This window comes from Aotus nancymaae, unplaced genomic scaffold (genome assembly GCF_030222135.1).
Source record: "Aotus nancymaae isolate 86718 unplaced genomic scaffold, 86718_ANA_hifiasm-v0.15.2.pri h1tg000007l, whole genome shotgun sequence".
NCBI classification, from domain to species: Eukaryota; Metazoa; Chordata; class Mammalia; order Primates; family Aotidae; genus Aotus; species Aotus nancymaae.
In genome coordinates this window covers 14,531,483-14,537,785 of record NW_026988418.1, presented here as the reverse complement: position 1 = coordinate 14,537,785, position 6,303 = coordinate 14,531,483, and positions in this window count along the sequence as shown.

The following is a 6,303-nucleotide window of genomic DNA, read 5'->3' as shown; positions in this document are numbered from 1 at the left end:
CTGTTGCCCAGGCTGGAGTGCAACGATGTGATCTCGGCTTAGTGCGCCCGCTGCTTCCCAAGTTCAAATGGTTCTCCTGCCTCAGTCTTCAAAGTAGCTGGGATTATAGGCGCCTGCCACCACACACTGGCTAATTTTTATATTTTTAATAGAGACAGGGTTTCATCATGTTGGCCAGGCTGGTCTCCAACTTCTGATCTCAGTTGATCCACTTGTCTCGGCCTCCCAAAGTGCTGGGATTACAGGGGTGAGCCACCATGCCCAGCCTGTTGCTATGGTTTTAATATGTCTCCCAAAAAGCATGTTTTGGAAACTTAATCCTCAATGCAAGTGTTGGGAGGTGGGGTCTAATGGGAGGCATTTAGGTCATGAGAGCTCCAACCTCATGAATGAATTAACGCCAATTATAACAGGGTTTGACGCTTCAAGTTTGCTTTCTTGCTCTCTCTCGTCCTCCCCTTCCATCTTCTGCCAAAAGATCATGCAGCACAAAGGCCCTCTTCAGATGCTGAACCCTCAGTCTTGGACTTCCTAGCCTCAAAATTGTGAAAACTAAATCTCTGTACTTTATAAATTACGCAGTATCAGGTATTCTGCTGTAGCAGCACAAAATGAATTAAGACATCTTGAGTCATAAAAATGCTTTGACTTTTATTTTATTATTATCATGATTATTTTTTGAGAGGGAGTTTTGCCCTTGTCACCCAGGCTGGAGTGCAATGGCACGATCTCTGCTCACTGCAATCTTGACCTCCTGGGTTTAGGTGATTCTTCTGCCTCAGCCTCTGGAGTAGCAGGGATTACAGGTGCATGCCACCATGCCCAGCTAATTTTTTTTTCGTATTTTTAGTACAGACAAGGCTTCACGATGTTGGCCAGGCTGGTCTCGAGCTCCTGACCTTAGGTGATTCACCTGCCTAGGCCTCCCAAAGTTCTGGGGTTACAGGTGTAAGCCACCATGCCTGGCCAATGTGTTGACTTTTAATTGGCTATCCTATGAAATTATCGTAAACAAAAACGGATATTTATCTTTTTTTTTTTTTTGAGACAGAGTCTTGCTCTGTCGCCAGGCTGGAGTGTAGTGGTGCAATCTCGGCTCAGTGCAACCTCCATCTCCTGGGTTCAAGCGATTCTTCCAACTTAGCCTCCCGAGTAGCTGGGACCACAGGCATGTGCCACCATGCCTGGCTAATTTTTGTATTTTTAGTAGAGACAGGGTTTCACCATGTTGGCCAGGATGGTCTCTATCTCTTGACCTCATGATCCGCCCACCTCGGCCTCCCAAACTGCTAGGATTACAGGTGTGAGTCACTGTGCCTGACCTGGATGTTTATCTTAATGAAAAATTAGAGGCATAAAAATTTCCAGCAACCCCAGAATGTTCAAATTTAGTAGATTCTAGCATATCCAGTTGATAATATTATATAGTAATTATTTTAAAATATGAGGCCAGGTGCAGTGCCTCATCCCTATAATCCTAGCACTTTGGGAGGCTGAGGCAGGAGGATGACTTGAGCCCAGGAGTTTTAGACCAGCCAGGGCAACACAGTGAAACCTTAACTCTATTAAAAAAATACAAAAAATATAAATTACATTTAAATCAAACATAACAATAAGTGCAATGAAAAGGGCACAAACAAATGTTGTTGTGGTTAAGCAATGTAAACTTTATATTTCTATTAAAGGAACATGCAAAAATAAAACCAGTCGTTTTAATGAGGTATAATTAGGAAGCTTTTATTTTTCTTTGTTTCTTTCTTTTTTTTTTCTTAGAAACAGGGTCTTGCTCTGTCACTCAGGCTGGAATGCAGTAGTGCGATCATAGCTCAGTATAACCTCAAACTCCTAGGCTCAAGGGATTCTTTTGCCTCAGCCTCCTGAGTAGCTGAGACTATAGGTGTGTGCCACCATGCCCAGCCAATTTTTTTATTTTTAGTAAAGACAGGGACTCTCCATGTTGCCCAGGCTGGGCTCAAACTCTTGTCCTCAAGTGATCCTCCCGCCTTAACCCCCACATTGTTTTTCTTTCTTTCTTTCTTTTTTCTTAAAATTCTTTTATGTTGTTATAGATATGTTTCCATAATTAAAAGAAAGAAAGAAAAAAAAACCCTCAGGCCCAAAGCTGACAAAAATCTTAGTGATTGTGCCTACCAGGCCCCTTAGATGAAGATGAAAACTAAACCATTCAGCCAAACATCTGAAAGTTTCAGAACAGCCAGGTCTTTGATGTTGAGTAGACTAAACAACCAGATGTTTGACCGAAATTTCCGTTTTCATCTGAAAGGCTGACATCATGCAACTTATAACCTGAGTTCATAACTGATGTCAGTTACCATGAGGTTCAATGAGTTGTTAACGTGGCCCCGGGCAGCTCTCCTGGCCTTCCTCATTTGGTGCTCAAAAATATTGCCTTTGACTTGCTCTTAGCTTTAGGTGTTGCCATAACTCTTTTATTATTCATCATTATCTAAAGAATAAAGGCTAAACTGCTTAACCCTTCATAATGTGGCTCCAACTTACTTCACCAGCCCTGTCTCTAATCATTTCCTTCTCTGACAACGTCTATATTCTCTAGGTGCTAAATATACAGTCGCTGACCCTCAAAATACTCATAGTTTTATTGTTGTTGGCTAGGGAATACCACTGTTATCGTTCATGTAGCTATTATGTGCTAGAGTGCTAGGGCTTTGTATACACTGAGTTTAATCTTCACTGTAACCTCTTGTGGCATTATGATTTTCATTTTACCAATGAAGAAAGCGAGGCTCAGAGAAGTAAACTGTCTTTCTCAAAGTCATAACCACTAAGTAACAGAGCCAAGACTAAGCCTATTGGATTCCAAAGCCTGTGCTCTTAATTACAACACCACAGAGACATGTATTCTAGTACATTTACTAAGGTATTTTGCTGGCTACACTGGAATTATGGAGAGAATGAGAACTACGAAATGACAGGAAACAGGTGGAAATAGCCAAAATTTTAGTCCAAGAACCATTTATAGAGTGCCTGATATGTGCTGGACCCTATGGCTAGTCCTAGGAACACAGAGAAGTCAACTATGATTTCTGCCCTGAAGGAGAAATCGGACACCTAAAATTAGGTAGAAAGCACAGGTGTTCTAGAAATGGAGCCAGCAGGAGTAATGGTGACATACATGTCCAGGTCAAGAGATGGAGACCATCCTGGCCAACATAGTGAAACCCCATCTCTACTAAAAATACAAAAATTAGCTGGGCGTGGTGGTGCGCGCCTGTAGTCCCAGCTACTCAGGAGGCTGAGGCAGGGGAATTTCTTGAACCCGGGAGGTAGAGGTTGCAGTGAGCCGAGATTGTGCCTCTGCACTCCAGCCTGGTGACAGAGCGAGACTCCATCTCAAGATAAAAGTAAAAATAAAGCAAGAAAGGAGGATAGGAAGTATCAATGGGATAGAGAAGTTGAGAAAGCCCCTCTGAAAAGTTGATATTTAAGCAAAGACCTTGTATTTTCACAAAGAGGAAAGCATTCCAGGTACAGGGAAGAACGAGTGCAAAGACCCTGCGGCTGGAGTGTGATTGGTGTAATATGGAAACAGCAAGGACACTACATTAATTGGAGCAGAGTAAATATTATAAGAATTCTGACCTCGTGATCCACCCTCCTTGGCCTCCCAAAGTGCTGGGATTACAGGTGTGAGCCATTGGGCCCAGCTGCACACCTTATTTTTATTGTGCTTCACTTTATTGTGCTTTGTAGACATTGTGGGGTTCTTTCCCCCCACAATTTGAGGGGTTTGGCAACCCTGCATCCAGCAAGTCTATTGGTGCCATTTTTCCAGTAGCATGTGCTCACTTCATGTCTTTGTGTTACATTTTGGTGATTCTCACAATATTTAAAACTTTGTCTTAGCTGGGTGTGGTGGCATGCACCAGTAGTCGCGGCTGCTCAGAGGCTGAGGCTGGAGGATCACTTGAGTCCAGGAGTTTGAGGCTGCAGTAAGCTATGATTATGACACTGCACCCCAGCCTGGGTGACAGAGCGAGACTCTGTCTCTGAAGAAAACCAAACATGGGACTGGGCACGGTAACTCATGCCTGTAATTCCGGCACTTTGGGAGGCCAAGGAGGGAGGATCACCTGAGGTCAGGAGTTTGAGACCAGCCTGGCCAACATGGTAAAACCCCGTCTCTAGTAAAAAAACAACAAAAACTTGCCGGGCGTGGTGGTGGGCACCTGTAATCCCAGCTACTCAGGAGGCTGAGGCAGGAGAATCACTTGAACCCAGGAGGCGGAGGTTACAGTGAGCCAAGATCACACCATTACCTGGGCAGCAAGAGTGAAACTCAGTCTCAAAAAAAGAAAAGAAAAGAAAAGAAAAAAGAAAACCTGGCTGAGTGTGATGACTCATGTCTATAGTCCCAGCACTTTGGAGTGCCAAGGTGGGCAGATTACTTGAGCTCAGGAGTTTGAAACCAACCTGTGTAACATAGTGAGACCCCGTATCAATTTATTAAAAAAGAAAAGAAAACCAAACATGCAAAAAAATTAATAAACTTTGTCATTGTTATTATCTGTTATGGTGATCTGTAATCAGTGGTCTTTGATGTTACCACTGAAATTGTTTTGGGAGTGCTACAAGCTGTGCCCATATCAAATGGTGAACATAATCAGTAAATGTTGTGTGTGTTCTGACTTCTCCACCAACTAGCAGTCCCCTGTCTCTCTCTCTCCTCAGGCCTACCTATTCCCTGAGACACAACAATATTGAAATTAGGCCAACTAATAACCCTACGATGGTGTCTAAGTGTTCAAGTGAAAGGAAGAGTCGTATGTCTCTCACTTTGCTTTTATTATCTATTTTAAATTTTTTGATATTTATTTATTTATTTTTGAGATAGAGTCTTGCTCTGTCACCCAGGCTGAAGTGCAATGGCACGATCTTAGCTCGCTGCAATCTCCGCCTCCCAGATTCAAGCAATTCTCCTGCCTCAGCTTCCCGAGTAGCTGGAATTACAGGTGCCTGCCACTGTGCCTGGCTAGTTTTTTGTGTTTTTAATAGAGAAGGGGTTTCACCATGTTGGCCAGCCTGGTCTTAAACTCCTGATCTCAGATGATCCACCCACCTCAGCCTCCCAAAGTGCTGGGATTACAGGCGTGAGCCACTGCACCCGGCCATATTTATTTATTTTTTGTAGAGATGAGGTCTTATTGTGTTGCCCAGGCTGATCTTGAACTCTTGAGCTCAACTGATCCTCCTGCTTTGGGCTCCCAAATTGTTGGGACTACAAGCATGAGGCACTGTGCCCAGCCTGTTTAATTTTTTATAGAGATGGGGGTGGTCCTTGCTATGTTCCCCAAGCTGGCTTGAACTTCATGCCTCAAGTGATCCTCTTGCCTTGGCCTCCCAAAGCACTGGGATTACAGGAGTGAGCCAGTGTGCCTGGCCATTTCTCACTATAAATCAAAAGCTAGAAATTATTATTTAGTGAGGAAGCCATGTCAAAAGCAGAGATAAGCTGCAAACTAGGTCTCTTGTTCCAGTTTGCAAAGTTATGAATGCAAAGGAAAAGTTCTTGAAGGAAATTAAAAGTGTTGATGGGCATAGTGGTACATATGTGTAATCCCAGCTACTTGGGAGACAGACCAGAGGATCGCTTGAGGCCAGGACTTAGAAACCAGCCTGGGCAACATTTATAAATAAAGTGCTACTCCAGTGAACACATGAATAATAAGAAAGCAAAACTGCCTTACTGATGATACGGAGAAAGTAGGAGTGGTCTGGATAGAAGATCAAACCAACCACAACATGCCTTTATGTCAAAGCCTTATCCAGAGCAATTCTATGAAGGCTACGGGAGGTGAGGAAGCTTCAGGAGACAAGTTTGAAGCTAGAAGAGGTTGGTCCATGAGATTTAAGAAAAGAAACCAGGCCTGGCGTGGTGGCTCATGCCTGTAATCCCAGCACTTTGGGAGGCTGAGACGGGCAGATCATGGGGTCAAGAGATTGAGACCATCCTGGCCAACACAGTGAAATCCCGTCTCTACTAAAATACAAAAATTAGCTGGGCATGGTGGCATGCGCCTGTGGTCCCAGCTACTCAGGAGGCTGAGGCAGGAGAATTGCTTGAACCTGGGAGGTGGAGGTTGCAGTGAGCCGAGATCATGCCACTGCACTCTGGCCTGGCGCCTGGCAACAGAGCGAGACTCTGTCTCAAAAATAAAATAAAAAAATTAAATTTGTTTGGGTGAAGTCTTCCTAAAAAGTTATTTAAAAAAAGAAAAGAAACCATATCTATGACATAAAAGTATAAGGTGAAGCAGCAAGTGC